At 39.9% G+C, this 19,274-nt stretch overlaps 1 protein-coding gene and 1 long non-coding RNA gene across 2 annotated transcripts in view; both read right to left on the bottom strand.

Annotated features, from left to right (window-relative positions):
- MKLN1 (muskelin 1) overlaps nt 1–19,274 on the bottom strand; it is a 337,870-nt gene that overhangs the window by 232,679 nt on the left and 85,917 nt on the right. The gene's annotated exons all lie outside the window — the stretch shown is intronic.
- Nucleotides 17,408–19,274, bottom strand: part of LOC131829779 (uncharacterized) — a 29,158-nt gene continuing 27,291 nt past the window's right edge. The window contains exon 3 of the long non-coding RNA XR_009352991.1: nt 17,408–18,041. This is a non-coding gene — a long non-coding RNA (uncharacterized LOC131829779). The remainder of the gene's footprint in view (nt 18,042–19,274) is intronic.

Raw genomic sequence — 19,274 nt, 5'->3', positions numbered from 1 at the left:
ATGTTTTTCTTGTTACTCTGTTGAATATGCCATTTCACTGTCTTCTGCCTTCCATTGTTTCAGGTAAGAAGTCAGCTGTTATTCTTATTTGTGTTCTGTATATGACGAGTTGTTTTTTCTTTGCTGATTTCAAGATTTTCTCTTTCTTTCTCTTTCAGCATTTTTACTATGCTGTATCTGGATGTGGATCTCTGTGTTTATTCTACTTAGGGTTAGTTGAGTTTCTTGGATATGTAGATTACTGTTTTTTGAATCAGATTTCAGAATTTTTACCCATTATTTCTTCAAATATTTTTTTCTGCTCTGTTTTCTCTCTCCTCTCCTTCTGGTTAGTCCCATTATGTATATGTTGATATGATAAATGGTATCCCATTTAGTTCTGAAGTTCTGTTTATTTTTCTTTCTTTTTATTCTTGTATGCATGTATATATCTATCTTCAAATTTGCTGATTCTTTCTTCTGCCAGTGCAAATGTACTATTGAGCCTCTACTGGATTTTTCTTTTCTATTCTTACACTTTTCAAGTTTATAAAATCTACTAGGTTCTTTTTTTAAAAAAATTATATTTCTTTATTGATTATCTTATGAGACATTGTCATACCGTCTTTTGCTTTCTTAACCATGGTTTCCTTTAGTTCTTTGAATATACTTGTAATAGCTGCTATGAAGTCTTTGCTAAGTTGGATATCTGGGCCCTCTGGGAGTTTCTATTGATTGTTATTTTTCTCCTGTGTATGGGTCACATCATACTTTCCTGTTTCATTGCATGTCTCATAATTTTTTTTGGTTGTTGAAAACTGGACATTTTATTTTATTTTATGTAAGCACTAGGCCTAAAGTAGGGCTCATGATCATGAGATCAAGAGTTTTATGCTTTACCAACTCAGCCAGCCAAATATCCTGAAAAATGGACATTTTGTTTTTAAAGATTTACTTGTTTATTTTAGAGAGAAGGAGACCACAAGTGTGCATAAGCAGGCAGAGGGGTGGAAGAAGAGGGAGAAAGAGAATGAATTCTCTGGCAGACTCTCCACTGAGCACTGAGCCTGCTGCAGGGGTTGATCCCATGACCCTGAGACCATGAACTGAGCTGAAACCAAGAGCTGGCTGCTCAACTGACTGAGTCACCAGATAACCCCCAAAATGGACATTTTAGATAATATATTACAACAACTCTGGATACTGATCCCTTCAACTTTGTTTATTCTTGACCTTATGAGCTTATCATTGTAGTTTGCTTTTTTATTTCTTTGGTGACTTACCTAGATTATTTTAGTGAAGTCTATTTCTCTGCAATGCAGAAACTCTGCTGTTGCTCCTCAGAAAGTACAAGCTTGGACATACATATGCATTGTCATCCTGGGATGATAGTGATTTTTTAAAAACGATTTTATTTATTTATTTGACAGAGAGAGACAGTGAGAGAGAGTACACAAACATGGGGAGTGGGAGAGGGAGAAGCAGACTTTGTGCCAAGCAGGGAGCCCAATGCAGGGCTCGATTCCAGGGTCCTGGGATCATGATCTGAGCTGAAGGCCCAGCCACCCAACAGTGATTTTTAACTCAGGTCTCTTTAACTGTCTTTATCCCTGATCTCTCTGTTGTCTGTCACTGTTGGTATAATCCCTAGCTGGTAGGCTCCATTAGTTGCTAGCTAATAATTCTATTGTTTTCAGTATGCCCTGAGGCACAAATTGCTCCATAGTCTGATCCAATTAAATTTAAGCCTGCAGAGGTAGTTTTTGAGGCCAGTCTTTGAGATTTGTTCTGACCCCAGGAGAACTCTTCTTAGCCATCTTTTTCCCTGTTTCTGTCTGGTAAGCTAGATAGGCCTATGATCTAGCTTTTGTTGCTCTTAGAGTTACTGGGTACCCTTTCATTGCTTCTCACCAAATCTCCATTGTTTTCCAGAACTCCTTCCAACTTAAGGTTCCCCAAACTCTAAACAAAATCAATTCACCTGTGGATAGTTTCAGAGCCTTCTCTTCTTATTACCTACAATTTCTCCTGAGAAAAATCTCAAGAGACTCTATTCTTGAGGTGGGAGCAGGAACAGTGAGTGACCTGCTTCTCTTGGAGTGATACCTCTGTTTATAAGCAAGGTAGGGGCAGTAGCCTCTGGTCTTCTTGTCTCTCATCTCCCTTTGTAGAACAACAACTTTACCATTATTATTTTTTTAAGATTTTATTATTTTTTAAAAAGAATTTATTTATTTATTTGACAGACATAGATCACAAGTAGGCAGAGAGGCAGGCATAGAGGGGAGGGAAAGCAGGCTCCCTGCTGAGCAGAGAGCCTGACATGGGGCTTGATCCCAGGACCCTGGGATCATGACCTGAGTCGAAGGCAGAGGCTTTAACCCACTGAATCACTCAGGTACCCCAAGATTTTATTTTTTAAGTAGTCTCTATACCCAGTGTGGGGCCTGAATTCATGACCCTGAGATCAAGAGTCACATTTCCTACTGACTAAACCAGTTAGGCACCCCTAGATGTTTATTAAATGGTTGTTTTAATAAAGATTAATTTTTTTCCATATGGTTGTTTTGTTCAGGAGTGGGTCTGTGGATCTCCTCATACCATCATTTTAGAGATTGTCCCCTGACAGGATCTTAATAGCAGTAAACCTTTTCTTGACTGCCAACAACACCTTTCTGAACTCCTGCTCAGGATTTGAGTTCTAAGGAAAAGTAAGTAGACTATTAGAAGACTAAACTGGAGGTGAATTTGGAGATAAAGTTACTGTTAGGTCACCCTGAAACAATGAAAAATTTATAGAGAGGCTCTATAAAGAGAACCATCACCCTTGTGCATTCTAAGCATAGAATACCAGCAGACACATTTCATAAAAATGAACCACTAAATCAGGTATCAGGAAACAAAGATTCTAATTCTTAGCTCTTTTCTGGCTTTTCCAGGTGATCCTGGGTCACCTAGTCCACCTCCTCTGAGCTGTGGTTTCCATGAATAGTATATTATTTTAAAGGATTTGTCTCACGGCTGGTCCCCCAAATAGGACATGTGGTTTAGATCCGTTAATGGTGAAGTGACTTTCACTAAATCTTTCCTACTCCTTTTCCCTGTCTCTTGTGATTGACATCAAGCATGTGGGAAGTATCTGTCTGGGCTTTGGAAATTATCACTGGCTTGGATCTGTGAACCCTCCACTGAGCTTTGGTCTATAAGCAACCTTGTTCTAAACACCTTGAACTTCTTGTATGAGGAAGAAAAGTGACAAAGGTTTATCGTTTGCCTTCACTGAATATTTTGATTTATAAAAGAAAAGGAAGTAGGACATCTTGAATTTCCAGCTCTGATTGCCTGGTTATGGTCTCCCATTCCAAGCCAGAATTACATCTCATCCTCCATAGGGACTAGTGTTTCTGGTTATTTAAATTGAAGTTGATTCCTAGACAATTTGTCTCACAATTATGCCCAACTATCTTTGGAACAAAGTTGGTCTCCAGTACAATATTTACAAAGCCCAAGGCCCTGACTTAATTTTTACTGACTTCTTATAAAGCACTACCACAAAGTATTTGAATACCTTGGAGATCAAGATTAACATGTCCCCTCAGCCATTAAGTTGGTTAAAATCAGTCTCCCTCCAGAGATTACATTTAACAAGATTACCCACAGGATGGGAACGGTGGCCAAAAACCCTAGGTCTGAGTTAAGAGCAAATAACCCAACCAAGATCAGCCTAGTTGTCTTACTTGTGACAGCACAACCATTATCCCGACCGGCAGGCAGAGTTTTTGCAGTACATAAAGTTGTTTTAAAAATTTAGGGCCTGGAGTGCCTAGGTGGCTCAGTCTGTTAAAGTGTCTGGCTCTTGGTTTCGGCTCAGGTCATGATCTCATGGGTCATAAGACTGAGCCCTTTGTCAAGCTCCTTGCTCAGTGGGGAGTCTGCTTGAAGATTCTCTCCTTTTGCCTACCCCACCCCCACTAATGCACTCGAACTCTCTCTGTCTCTCTTTCTAATAAGTAAATAAATCTTTAAAAAAAAATGGGGGCCCAATAGAGAATTATTGCTTAATGGTTTGAAAAGAGATAGTCATGATGATTATATAAGATTATGAATGTATTTAATGCCACTGAACTGTACATTTAGAAATGGTCAAGTTGATAAAATTCATGTTATGATATTTTACCACCAAAAAAAAAAAAAAAAAAAAAAAGCCACCTGGAGCCCAAGTGTTGCTGGCTCCCTGTCCAAAATGTTCCTCGAATTGTTTAATAATAACATTGAATCTGAGGCTTTGCCGGCACCTGAATTTCCTGAAGATCTCCAAAGGTTGCTTAAATATTACAGCCATCAGCATGCCAAACGGAAAAAAATTTTTAGGTTCCCATATCTTGTGCCTATGTCTCCAGAAACTTGGAAATAATATGAAGCTACTTAGAACCCAGGGATACAGAAGGGCTTAGGATGGGTGTATGTACATTTGGCATTAGCCTGAGTTGGCATCCACTTCCCTGTGTCCTCATTAAATGGTACCTGAAATAACTACTAGGATCATTAAGTGGCTTACCCTAATCCTCTAAATTGTTAGAGTTAATCTAGAATTATGACGATACAACTCCAATTAACTGTCAATAGTTTTTGAACATCCTTTTCTATTGACGATGTCTTTTTCCTGTTTATCTGTTAGCCTGCCACAGCCTTGTGACCCAAGGCTTGGAATGGATCAGCCTTCCTACTCACTCCCTCCTGCGCACACCACGTCTCCATGGTAACAGCTTGTCAGGCCCTGCTTGGTGCAAGTTCTGAAGACCTCTCATCTGCAGCCTCAGTCCTGCACAGATCTAGTCTTAATAAGCCAGGCTTCTAAGTAGGACCTTGTGTTAGGAGCTTCATCTCTCTAGCTGGCAGGGTTTGAAACTGTCCTTAAGCCTCCTTTAGGGTACACCTGAGGAGGCCCTAGTGTCACTGTGTTGTCCTGACCTTCCTCCATTGCTGTTCAGGGGAGTGGTAGGGTTTCTGTCTGGGATTCCTGCTTCTACCTAACTCATCATCTCCTTCCAGCAAGGTCTCCTCCTATCATCTTCCTCCATCCATAAAGCTGAGAGCCATTCTGAATATTTCAGACCCTATCTATGGCTGATCATCAAGGTTTGTTGGTACAACTGCTTTGTATCTCTCAAACTCATCTTTCTCTACATCACTATTGCTTTTGCTGTGGTTCAGGCCCACGTAGTTTCCTTCTTCAGTTACTGCAAGATCCTGAACCTGGTCCTCCTACTTCCATGTTTGCTTTCCTTGCATCCAATCTCTACATTACAACCAGTGAGTAAACTTCTTAAAAAAGTAGAACTGACATGACAGTCAGCATTTCCCATTATCCTCAGGGTGGATTTCAGACCCACTTGCACAGAACACAAGATTACACCTTTGTAATCTGACCCCTACTTACCTCTCCAGGATCATCTCTTGCCCCCTCCCTTGCATCTTCTTACTTTAGCCACACCAAAACTCTTTACTTCTCTGATGAGCCCTTGCCCCTCCCCAAATTCTCCTGGGAAACATAACAAATTGTATCTATTCCTGAGAATATCTGCTATTTTCTCCTCTTGCCATGCATGATTCCTTGTCTCTCTTGCCTTTGTGATGAACTGCTGCCTCCTCCACCTGGAGTGTCCCTCCTCCCTTCTGTATAAGCCTTTCACATATAATCTTGGGGAAGTTTTCCCAACTCTTGAATCTTAAGTGCCTCTTCTAAGTTCTCCTTGAGCTCCTGTATTTACTCCCTTTCTGCCTTTCTGCTGAACTCTCAACTCCACAAGGGGATAGAGAGAGATAGAGAGACCTCTGTCTCAGCACCTAGCATGTTCACTCAGATGTCTGTTGAGTGAGTGAAAGAATGGAGAATGAAGCCTCTGGAATAAAAACATCACCACATGCTGATTATAAGTACATCCTCTTCCAGAGTCTTTTGCTAATGGGTACCATTCATGCTCCAGATAGGATCAGCTAGAAATTTGATACACTGCCAGCACATTGCAGTTTGGACTGCTGACCACTGTCCTTGGGGATGCTTCTACAAATGGGTCAGTTGCCTCAGCTCAGCTCTGGCTACTCCTGGTTGCTCCTTTTTTGTCGGTCACACGGAGGTCCCTGTTGGGCTCGTGGCTGAACCCGTGTGGCTCCCATCAGCAGCTGGAGAGCCATTCCTAAGAGCTGAGATAGTGAGTCAGTCCTCCTTTTATTGCCCAGGGAAGATTCCTTTCTCCCTGGTTATGCAATGTCATCTAGGCTGTGTTTTCCTTAGTGGAATCCAAGACATGGAATCGTGGTAAGAGGAGAAAATAGCAGATATTCTCAAGAATAGATACAATTTGTTATGTTTCCCAGGAGAATTCAGGGGGGCGGGCAGGGCAGGATGAGGAAATTAGTAAAGGACCTGTGTTCATAGATAAAGAAATAAAGCAGAGGAGGAGCTGAATGTGTATGGATACCTTCCCCTCAGAGATTTCAATGGCTTATCTGAGAAAGAAGCCAGAAAAAGAGAGACTTCTCACCAGAGGTGGATGCCCACCGATGTCGGTACTTGATGTTAAAGAGCATTCAGCCCTCAGCTCTGTTCCATTCACTTATTCCTAAACCAACACATCTCATCCTCAAGAAATCAGAAACACAACCAACTTTTTGATGTGGATCTAGAAAAGATGAAGAAAAGAATGGATTTTGCCTAAACTGAGTTCCCTTGTTACCAGTAAAGGCTTACATGGACAGGGAGGAGGAGGAAGGACTCTTAACTAGAGGAGGTAGCAAAGCAAAGGCATAATCTCGTTTTCTCCCCTGCAGTAAGAATGCAAAAGAGCCATTAGATGAGAAAATGTATGTGAAAACACTTAGCACAGTGCTTGGCAAATAGATGGGATTCAATAATATTGACTGTTTGTTGTTGTTGTTGTTGTTGTTGTTGTTTTATCTATGCTCAGTGTAGGGACCCATAAGATAGTTTAGTGTGTAGGAAGACTAACTGGGGAGCCAGTGGGAGTAAGGAAGTGGATTTGTACTTGGATTTTAGTGAAAAATTTGCCATTAGAGTTTCTTTCCTTTGACTCTATTTAAAAGCAAACACCACTTAGAGATAAAACACATTATCTGGAAAGCTATATATAGATAGATAAACATTATACACACACACACACACACACACACACACACTTTACATATTTTCTTATAGTCAGTAGTAGAAAGAACATAAACATCATAGATGGGGGTAAGGACAAATTTTCTATTTCTCAAAGCTAGACAAAAACCTGTCAGTCTGAATTGGAGTACTAATACTCTCATAACTTCTACCATTTAGAGAAATAATTTTAACATGTATACGGTTCTTGTAGAGATGAGGCAGTAAGGTAGAAACCAAGGGACAGCTGGGTCATTTGCCTCAATACTGAGGCACTTTCTTAATCAGACTTGTAAGGAGTGGTAGAAGATCTTGTCTGTTGGCAGCTTAGAAGGTGATAGTTGAGGCCAAAGGAAAACAGAAATCGCCAGCACTTTTATGCATTTAAATTCTCTTTTATGTATGTTAATACTTCTAATTCTGTTTTATGTATGTTAATACTACCAAAATCTAGACCAGCACTCATAGTACTTGTAAGCGCTCGGTAAATGTTTGTTTAATCCAAACCAAACTAAAAACCAAAATAAACCCAAACTAAACTGGTACATGTTAACACCTGCCAGCTATGTCCCACACTAGGTTCAGTAAAACTCTTAGGTTAATATAAGCTTTAAAAACAAAGTACCCACATTCTAGATTTGTGCTGGACTATCCCACATGTACTCTCATAGTTCCCTGAGATACGTAGTCTTTACTGCTTCCATTCACAGGCAGAGGAACTATGTCACAACAGGTGAAGGAGCATACTCAGAGTAGCAAGAAAATTAATATTAGCCTAGAGTCTAAGATTCCTAACTCCAAAATTAATAGACAAAAGTAAAAGACTAAACAACAACAACAACAACAACAACTTTTGGGAAGGGTAGGAAAAGAGATTCCCCTTAATATTTTAATAAAGAATGATTATAACCAATAATTAAAAGACTAAGATCCCAATGGAAAAATGGGCAAAGGATACAAACTAACAAATCATAAGAGGAGATCTCTGTAACAATCAAAGAAAGAGTCTGTCTAAAATTTGAGTTTGGAGTTCTCTGCTAAGTGGCCCAGACCAGACCTCATAGCCAAGATAGAAGATAAATGGGCCTTTTTCCTTGCCCGAATCCCAAACCTGAGTCTTGCAATTTTAACATCTTCCACCAGGAGTGAAGACATTGGAAAGCCAAGAGCACTGCCAAGAATGGGTGAGCATTTTCTGGGCTTTATGGATAAATACAGCCAAGGAGGGGGAAAGCCTGGGGCAGCCTCACAGAGCCTGTAGACCCCCCTGATATTCCTTGGAGAGGGAATCAAGCTTGGTCTGGTTCTGTGCAGAGCCCTTAGGGTCTAGGTACTCAAAGTATGGTCCATGAGCATCTCCAGGAAGCTCACAGAAATGTAGAACCTGTAGTGGCCACTCCAGGCTTCTTGGTCCAGAATCTGCATTTTAGCAAGCTTCCCAGGTGATGTTGATGTGCATGCACAGTGGCGCATGAGAAACATGGCCCTGGGGCCTGGTGCAGGGTTTATTGTAGGTCCTCCATAAGTGTCTGTGGATTGAATAAAAGACTGGACAGGGTATCACTGGGATCCCTTTCTAGAGTAAATCCTCTGACTTACCAAAAGCTAGCGACTATCCATGCTAAGTAAAGCACTGACCATCTTACCAAGGGCCTTAATAAGATTAATGAATTAATAACAGCATTCTCGTGGTGGTGTTTTCTACAGTGAATTTAGAGTTTCTTATTAATATCATTTTACTAGGCTTCTTTATATGCCCAGGAGGCACCAACAAGGCACAAATCCTTCTTTATTGCCCTTTCTGGAAAGCACTGAGAATGTAAAATCAAATGAGTAAACATTAAGAATAACAAAAAATGCTGGGGGAAAGGGTTGTGTAGTGTAGGATGCAGCTCTTTTACCTAACTTTCACAGCACGCAGTGTGTACACTTTCCCCCTGTACCGTATGGGCTTTTGTATGTGGAGGTGGTGATGGTGAAGAGGGAAGGAAGAGAAAAAAAGAAACCAAGGATTAAGGACCTCTGTGCTGTCCTATGAGCCCATAGGCAGTCGCTAAATCTGGCATTCGGGGGCTTCTGAAGCAAGAAACTGCACCACCATTATTATAATCATTGTCCTCACCATCCCTTTTAGTCTATCCGCTTGCTGTCTGCCAACCTTTTTACTGAGCCGACCATCTTAGTCCTGACCCAAACCTTAACTTCAGGGCTGGCCACAGACCTTGGGCTGCCAGGAAACCAGTTAAAAGCAGGGAGACAAAAGGGATCCAGAGAATGGAGAAGCATTCTGAGTTGCGCTAATGAGTGAGGTGACTCACGGCTGACTCAGACTAGCGAAGACGAGCCTGGGAGATGGGGGGTGGCGCAGGGCAGACCTCAAAGGAGCTCTGCCGAAACGTTCAAATGGGACCTGGGAGACCAGGGACGCGGTGTTATTTAGAGAACTGCCTGCAGCTCTGGTGTTGGAGGGAGGAGCCGATCCTGAAAACAGAGAGAGAAAATTGCACTTGAGGCCAGAAACTGAGTTGTGAATCCGTAGCCTTCTGTGCTTTGACAAATGTGTAAATTCTCTAGTGACATTGACCTGCTCTTTGGCAAATCTTGGGACATGAACTCAATAGGAATTCATTGACATCAGATCGCTGGGGAATAGAGGTAAACCATGAACCACCCTTGATTTTTCTAATGCCCACAATTAGAAAAATAAGCCTTTTTTTTTTTTTTTTTTTTTAACTTTCTTTAGTGTTTTACATTTGGAGAACATTGTGATCCAACCTGTGCTTATAGATAGATTTTTTTTTAATTTGTGTATATGAGTAAAGCATCTTCTCTCTTATTAATGGCTAACTGAGTCTCTGAGTTTGAAAATGTTAAGGCCACATGTTGTTATGAAGTTTGGTAGCTGTATTGTCCTATACAGACTGTACCGAAATCATACGGACTGAAATGACACACCGTATCCAGGTCCTCTGGAGAGCACGCATTTGTGAGACGGCTGGCTCTAGGTGTGAACTACTTGGCTGACAAAGCTTGTCTCCCTGTGGCTAAGTGACCCACACAGATATTAACCCTACAACCTCAGCCTCATTAAGAGAGTGCAAACCAACTAAGCTGTCTAAAAATAATTTTGGTCAATTACACATTTTTATGTGATTCGATGACTACAGTCACAAATGTACTTCCCCAGAATGGCGCAGTGGCAGTGGAAAAGACAGGGGTTCTTTGACAGTTAGCCTACCTGTGAACTTTTACTGAGATGAAAAATGAGTTGCTCTAAAAGCAAAAGTGTTTCTCTGTATTTTTTTTAATCATGCTTTTTTATTTGACATTGGGTTGTAGAATTTTCCTTTAGCTTTTAGCTAATTCTTTAACATGGTTCCTGTGGTAGCTTGATATTCCATTTCCTTGCTGTATCATTGATTCATCCTTCGTTGAACTCATAAGAATGGTGATATTCCTATCATTTGGTGTAGATTGTTATGTTTTTCTGAGTATTTCAATAGGATATACAAGCAGAATGAAGTTATTAGGTCATAATGTTATGAGCATCTTTGGAGTTTTCATATATTTCTAAATTTTCCTTCAGAAAGGTTTTGCCATCTGATAACTCTTCCAGAAATTTATCAATGTTCCTATTTCCATATACCTTTGAGAGCACTAATACTATTTTTCTTTTGCCTCCAGTCATTTTGAGGATATTTAAAAATGTTTATTTGTTACTAAGATTACTTTCTATGATTTTTAATGCATGTCTTTTCCAATTTTTCTATTGAAATATTTGCCTTTTAATTATTGATTTATAATAGCTCTTTGTGTATTAAGGAAGCATCCTTCTTCTCTCAATTTTTTATTAGACTTTTAACTTTATTTACAGTGACCATCTTTGTTTTTCATTTCTAAAGATAACATCAGTCACAATTTACGCAGTTAATGGATAAACCAAATATGAAATTATTTGTGAAAATGCTGTAGAACATAAAAGATTTTTATCACATACTGCCAGTGTTGATGCTACCCAAAAATCAAGGTCATTGGCCTACGAGTCTAACAGGAATTTATAGGCAATTCAACTTTTTTTCATGCCTCTGATGGTACCTTATGAAACAAGAAATTAATTTAAATCTTTTGTATCGTAGCTACTAGGAATGCTATAAAAATAAACAATGATGTCAGATTTAAAGATTTATTTATTTATTTATTTGACAGAGATCACAAGTAGGCAGAGAGGCAGGCAGAGAGAGAAGGGAAGCAGGCTCCCCGCTGAGCAGAGAGCCTGATGTGGGGCTCAATCCCAGGACCCCAGGATCATGACCTGAGCCAAAGGCAGAGGTGCCACCCAGGTGCCCCATGATGTCAGATTTAAAGTACTCTGAGAGTTTTAGATGATTCCACATAAAACAGGTCTATTATTTCTTTTTTTTTTTTAACTTTCATTTGAAAAATCGAATTAATCCAATACAGATGCATTATAACAGGAACGGCATCATATTCATCACTATTGTTACTTCTGGCTCATAAGTTATGCCAGGCTCACCTGCCCAGATAGTCTTTTTCTCAAGCTTTTCTTTACTTGAAAACAAAAAGAGATTCATGCATGAAAAACTCTTCTCCAACAGAAAGAAATGGTTTTTTTTTTAATTACATAGTTTAATAATTAATTAATTAATTGATTTAAGTAGTTAAACAATACTTAAAGGCATACATGAACAAGTCTTGCTTGCAGGGATATGTCCTTCCTCCATCTGCCTCCACAATACTCCCTATGGTTTCTTTGTATTCTTCCAGTGCTGCTTCATATATTTGTAAGCAGATACAAATAAATACTATCATTATCATTCTTCTTCTCACTCACAAGAGTAGCATACTATATACATTATTCTGTACTCTGCTTTTTTAAACTAAACAATATATCTTCCAACAGGAGACCTTCAGTAGGAAGACATGTAATGTAGACAAGAGACATGATGACATTGGCATTAAACAAGAAAGTTTTAAAATTCCTGTGTCAGTTCTGTCACCATAATTATAGAAACCTAGAGTTGAATCGTGTGATAAAACCTTTGCTGGTCAGTCATCAAATCTGTTCCTCTTTTTCCTGTGCCCAGGACTGCATTTTAAGCCTCCCTTGCAATTGAGTGTGGCCATGGGACTGAATTCCACTGAATAGAAAGAATGTGAGCTGAGCTTCTGTGTACCACTTCTGGGTCTAGTCTATAAAAATCTCCCCACACAATCTTCCCTGTTTTTTCCCTGTCTGTCAGCAGGATGTTAATGCTGACAGCAATCTCATAAGCCACATGTTGAAGGTGGCAGAATTACAAGATGGAAGGGCCTGTTCTTGAACGACCGCTTGGAAGAGAGCCACACACCATGAACACCCATTTTGGATGTTTTATGAGTGAGGAATAAATTTCTTATCATGTCTCAGGTTTGATATACAGATTTAATACTACAGCTAGTATTGCCTTAATTAACATAGACCACAGCCTCAAAGTCCCTCTAGTTCAATGACTGGCATATGGCAGGGTCCTCAATAAATGTGTTTGGATAAATAAGTGAATACTTGAACACTTCTGGAGATAAAGAATTAATCCATTGCCCTATCAGTTTAATACATTTCAGTCAGCTGTAATTATTGGAAAATTACTTATATGGAGCTAAAATCCATTATCTTTAACTTGTACTCGTTCGTGACTGCACTTCCTCGTCACTCAAAATAAGTCTGAACCCTCTTCAATGCAGCCCTCCAATTATTTAATAATACTTCTTCTCATTCCTTCCATGACAAACCTCTGGTCTCCTAGCTAAATAGTCCAATGTTTTTCATGGTTCTTATTATGTTATAGTTATTAAATCTCCTATCACCATCTTTCCCCTCCTCTGGGAATTTTGGTTAGGCTTGTCATTATTCCCCATTCAGTGGGTACTCAGAACAGAACATCATACTCTTGGTAACATTGACCAGCCAACTGCCCCTCCCAGTCAGGACTTCATACTTCAATTAATACAGCTTAATATTTTAACAGTCTTAGAGGAGGTCATATCACCTTGTTGACTCATTTTGAGCTTGTGGCCCAGCTTCTTATCTCTTCTCTCTCCTCTCCTCTGCCTCCCACTAGACCATGATTTATTATATGACCTTAGACAAATCACTTCACCTCTCGAGGGCTAATTTTCATGTGAAAAATGAAGTGGTTGGACCAGATCATTTCTGAGTTGTTTCCCCCTGCCCCATTCTAATATTCTTTGAGTTAAAATAGGAAGTTCTAATAAGGCTCACATTGTACTATTACTTAGAATCCTTCACCCGTAGCAGTACGAGAGTATAAATTGCCTGGAAACATTAAGCTCATCGAACAACATGAAACTGGGCAGGTAATTTTTCTCAGTTTACATTCATAGATATGTCTATAGTGTGTTAAATTGTATATATACACAAAGGCCAATTGACTATGTTAAAATGTAGTAGTCGAGGAGGGAAAAAGTCAGGCAAAAAATAAAAATGATAAAATTAAAAAACAGTGAGGTCATGGGGGGAATCAGGGTGTGGTTTCTTTGAAGGACCACTCCATCACTTTTTAACCCAAGGGAGAATAGCTATGAAAAAGAGAATATACATTTCACTTAGCAGAAAGCCTGATTTGATATGTTGTCAATTTCCTCATCTGATTTCACACACCATCCAAATGTGCCAAAAAAAGAAAAATAGAAAGAAAAGAAAATGAACAAAAACCCCCCCACACTCAACCAATGGGCAAATAAATGCATTTGCTGTGAGGGGAAATCAAACCCCGTCTTGATAACCCTTGCCCTTGGTCAATTTCTTATAAAGACAGACATATTCCGTGATTTTAGCTGATTAATTTCTCCTGGTATTTCTGCATGACTGTCCTCCATCCATGCCTAAGAGGCTGTGTCCACTTGCCAACCCAGACTGAGATTCTACGCATTATTATTTGACCTCGTTTGAAAAACTCATTCCCAGCTTTATAACCCGATCTCGGCACACCCCCCATTGGGGCCTGCATTTCCTGTGGATGATGCGTTGGTTTCCTAGGTGACAGTGGAAGGAATAGACCTGTTAGCTTGTGGCTTCTGACTCACTCTCTGCAATGGACGTCACAGAATCGTGGCTGAACAAGTGGATGCTGATAAAAACATGTGCTTCGGAGAGCAGCAGGGCACTAATGTTTAAGACCCCCCCATTGTACCAGCTCTCCCTCCCACTCAGCAAGCCAACAGACACACAGAAATACCAGATCTGGGGAAAAAAAAAAAGACAAAAAACAAAAAAACAAAACGAAAAACAAGCAACAGATTTGAAACCCTCTCTGAACTCCCAGTCATATAGAAGTGTACAGTGGAGTCCTATGTGCCACCCCATTATTTTATTCCTTTCCCTGTTTAGAATTTCCTTTTTTCTTTTTTTCTTTTTTCCCCTGGAATGTGGAAGTACCAGGATTCTTAATGAAATGTCAGAAGGAGGCTGAAGAGCGGGAGGTGGAGACAAATCAAAAACTCACCATCAAGCCTGTTTACTGAGGTCACAGCTCTTTTTGATCTTTCACATTTGTTCCCTGAGAGGGGACAGGAAACTCACAGTGGACTAACCAATTATCAAAGCCCAGGATGAAAAATACATTCTGTTGTGAAATTAATCTTCAGAAACGCTGGGTTTCGTGCGCCTGGGTGGCTCAGTCAATTCAGCATCTGCCTTTGGCTCAGGTCATGGGACGGAGCCCGTCATCAGACTCCCTGCTCAATGGGGAGTCTGCTTCTCTCTCTCCCCTGGCTCCTGCACTCTTCTCTCTCTCTCTCTCACTTGCTCACTCTCTCTTTCTCTCTCTCAAATAAATAAATAAAATCTTAAACAAACAAACAAACAATCCTGGGTTTCATGAAGTCTTGAGGGGATGGGGACACACGCACGCACACACATTGGGGATGGAGAGAGAGTGTGTGAGAGAGAGAGATTAACTTTCTAGCTACCTCTTTTTCTTTGAGCTGAACCCAGAGACATACAAGTCAGGGAAAGACTGCCTGGAATTTAAAAAAAAAAAAAAAAAAAAAATGGAAGAGTTCCTTTGCTCCTTACATCAGAACTACTAAGACTGAATGGATTCTTTAGATTCTTGAATTCCTTAAATGACCAACAAACCTAAAGGTTCTCTACTGGAGATAATGCATCTTGTTTTCCACAGAGCCTTAAGGGATGCTTTAAATAGCATCAGCAAGCATCCGAATGAATTAGACAGCAAATGTAGGTTAGCTTTATTTAGACAGATAAAGACAAGCAGAGAAAGTTGTCTGGTTCAAGGGCAGTGCAGCCTGACACAAAGCATTTCTCAGAGGAGGGGAAATTGCTTTGGGAGAGAGAGGTATTTTGGGCAAAGAGAAAAAAGTTCCTTGGATCACCCAGGGAAGAAGCAATGCTAAGTTCATCGGTACAGAGGGGCAGGAATTAAGAGTGGCCTGCCACTTGTTAAAGGAAAGATCTACAGATTTAAAATGTAAAACAGAACTCAGCATCCCTAAGTTCACCCGTGCACCCTCTTTTCTCTCTCCCATCCCGTGGGAACACCATCAGAAAGGACAGGCTTCCCAGGACAGGAGCTGAGGTAGGGGTTTATTAGATTCCTCTGGATTGGAACTCAGCATCCCCACCAAGCGCTAAGTCAGGAACTATGTCCAGATGGAGGGTCTCTGGAGATGGGGGAGCCCAGAGAGCAGGGAAACTGGCAAAAATGGGGACATCCACTTATCAGGCAAAAAGGTCGGCACTTGGAAAAAAGTTACAGTCCATTCATTTGGTTTACTTTTTCTCCCTCTCCCCGAAACACTTAAATTACCTTCTGAAAAACAAATTCCTTATAAAAAGCAGTGGGTCTAGGGAAAAGAAAAATACAACTTTCTAGTTTCATTTGCTTTTACTATGATGTTTATGGTATCTTTTCTTTCTAACTTTTTGCTGTTTTCTCCTCAGTTGGCCAAAGCCAAATGACATTTGATGTCAGCGTATAGCCCCATCAGTAATTTGTTTTAAAAATAAAAAAACAATTTCAATCCTTTATAAGGTTCTTAATGTAACACTGAATTTAGACTTTTAAAAATATCTTCAGAAAAATCTAAATATTTAAATTTGCATAGATTTCCATTTCCTCCAAATCTAATTTTTATATGTTTCCTTTTTTAAGGGTCTCACAACTTCTGAAAATTATACATCTTTTTAAGTTGCCAAGGCAGGTATAGTATAGGGGAATATTGTTATAATGCTGTCATGAAGGAAAATTTAAACTTCATTTTGAATTAGGCATTTATGCCACATTCTTTGTCCTTACCATTCATCAATTCATTTCTTTCCTTTCTTCCTTTTCTCCTTCCTTCCACAATTATTTACTGAAAACCCAGCATAAGCAAACAGGGCACATCAGACTTGCTCTCTTTCTCTGCTCCCTAATTATTTCCTCTCCTTTCTGTCTACTCCAAACCCATTCACTGCTTACCTGGTAAACTAGCATATGGACTAGTAATCCATTCAGTTGGGAGCTACCATTTTGCACTTTAACTAAAGCGCACAAAACTTCTCTAATTCACTTCTCCAAACTCAGTATACATTTAGCTATTTGTAAAACGGGTAAATTGGTTAATCATTTCAATTCTAAGAAGGGGATGGAAAGCCAATTCCTGTGACTATATTTGTAAAGTAATAGTCAAAAGCCTCATACAAGTCTTGATACCATGCTTACCCCAGGGTTATATTAACTTTTTATAAAACCCCCTCACCTAAAGTCGATCCCATAAAGTTTTCATTTTTGTGATTACAAGAATGTAATCAAAAGGAAGACTCCTCTTTTATTCCTTTTTGGTAAAGACACTAACATTTATATGTGAACAGAAATGAAAAACTTGATATCCCTGGAGGGGAGGGGGGACATCTGGATGGCTGATTTGGAAGAGCATGTGACTCTTGGTCTCCGGGTTGTGAGTTTGAGCCTCACGTTGGGGGCCGTTGGGGGCAGAGATTACTTAAAAATAAACAAGTAAAAAAACTTTAAAAAAAAAAAAGAAAGAAAGAAACACAGCATCCTTGGGATCTATATTTATTGTTCTGACCTCTTCAATCACTTCATTATCATTAGAGTATTTTATTAAAATTTCCCAATTTGTACTAATAATGAGACCTTTTAAGTGTTCTTCAGTAAGTCCATCTCAGAACTTGTTTTTAATATATATATATATTTTTTAAAGATTTTATTTATTTATTTGACAGACAGAGATCACAAGTAGGCAGAGAGGCAGGCAGAGAGAGAGAGAGAGAGAGAGAGAGAGAAGCAGGCTTCCTGCGGAGCAGAGAGCCCGATGCGGGACTCGATCCCAGGACCCTGAGATCATGACCCGAGCCAAAGGCAGCAGCCCAAACCACTGAGCCACCCAGGAGCTCCTAATATATATTTTTTTAAGTACTGGAGAAGAGAAACTTGTATATGGAGGTAAAAGACAAAATTATAATCCCTCACTAACCCAAATAAAGTATGATGTATGTAACATTAAAAAAAATCAATTTTTTGTTTGTGTTTTTCTGTGTTCTCCCTGTTTGCTACACTCATTTCAGTAATTTTCAGTGATTTTAATAATGCTCTGAGGAAGAAAATATGTTAATTGTATTTGACTAGATAAAACAAGAGTCCCACGTTTTATTTTTGTTTTGTGACATTTGTGGCTCTTCAACATGACATTGGCATTCTTCCTCTTCTGATGCAACTTCCTTCTCTGTTTCATTCTGTTTTGGTTGAGGTTATTTCCACCTCCCCCTTCTCGGAGCTGTCTTTTGGCTTGTCCATGAGATCCTGAGCTGTCACTTCATTTTCTGAATATCCAATTCTGTTTTCTGTGGCAACACCTGCAGATCAGCATTTAGCCCGTCACCCAGATGAACAACCCCCGCCCCCCCCACACACGCACTCTACCCACGGACCCAGGTATGGATGCACATGCATGTTCAGCTCCTCCATCCTCCCCCAGGGAGCTCAAACAACTCCAGCTGTTTTCTGGTCCTGGCAGCAGAAGCAGCAGCAGAGCCTCTCATGTCAGTTCTCTGACTGGAACCAGCACTAACAATGCTGCTGCTGCCAAGGAAGGACTTGAGTGGCTTGGGCTGCAGAGAAGACCATAACAGGGGAGAGAAGGTAGAGCCTGATGCTTCAGGCTCCATGAAGCCACCAGAGGGGAAGGAGCTGGACTTGGAGTTTCTCCACCTGAAGTGTTTTGCTGCCATTGTTGACAGCCACATACTGATATTTCAAGACTCAGTTCACATATAACCCCTTCCGGAAGCTGTTCCTGACAGGCTGACCATCTCATCTGTCCCTGTACAATCCTGGTCTCATTTAATTGCTTATCTGCCTGCTATCCCAAACTCATTAGATTCAGACTTCTAAAGGCACAGACCTTAGCTGATTCATCTTTTATCTTAGTATCTTGGCACATGATAGGCATTCAATAAATGTTGGATAGATGAATGGAATTCACTGCTCCCCTCCCATGGGAGAAAGTAGCAACTGACTTTTGGTGGAGGGGGAAAAGAACAGTGTCCTAATCGGTGTGTCTTTTTCTCTTTAAAGCTAACCTGGGACATGAAGAGATCAGTGTGATGTGAGGATGACACTCCACATGTGAAAATAACAGAAAACAGAGCTCTGCTCATCATCTTCCCATTAGTGAGATTTCTTCAGGTGACCAATAGGTAAGTCTGACTCTATTTATAATATAAACCTTTGAAAAACTCATGAGTGTGAGAGGAAATTGTTGTATCTAGGAAGGTTGTACTACTAGCAGGAAGATGTGGCACATATCTATAAACGGATTAATACAATTCATGTTCCAGAGTAAAATGTTTCAACATTTAAAATGTTTTGACATCGGGGGGCCAGGTGGCTCACAATTTGAACATCCCACTCTTGATCTCAGCTCAGGTCTTGATCTCAGGCTTATGGGATCGAGATCTGCATTGCTCCATGCCCAGCATGGAGCCTACTTAAAAAAAAATAATAAAAATTTAAAATATTAAAAATTAAAAAAATTAAAAATATAAAAAAAATGTTTTAACATCAAGGGATGGTAAAGACAAGATAGA

The sequence above is a fragment of the Mustela lutreola genome, chromosome 4, assembly GCF_030435805.1.
Source record: "Mustela lutreola isolate mMusLut2 chromosome 4, mMusLut2.pri, whole genome shotgun sequence".
NCBI lineage: Eukaryota > Metazoa > Chordata > Mammalia > Carnivora > Mustelidae > Mustela > Mustela lutreola.
The sequence above is the reverse complement of the archived record's forward strand: the minus strand, read 5'-3'. Positions and strand labels throughout refer to the sequence as shown.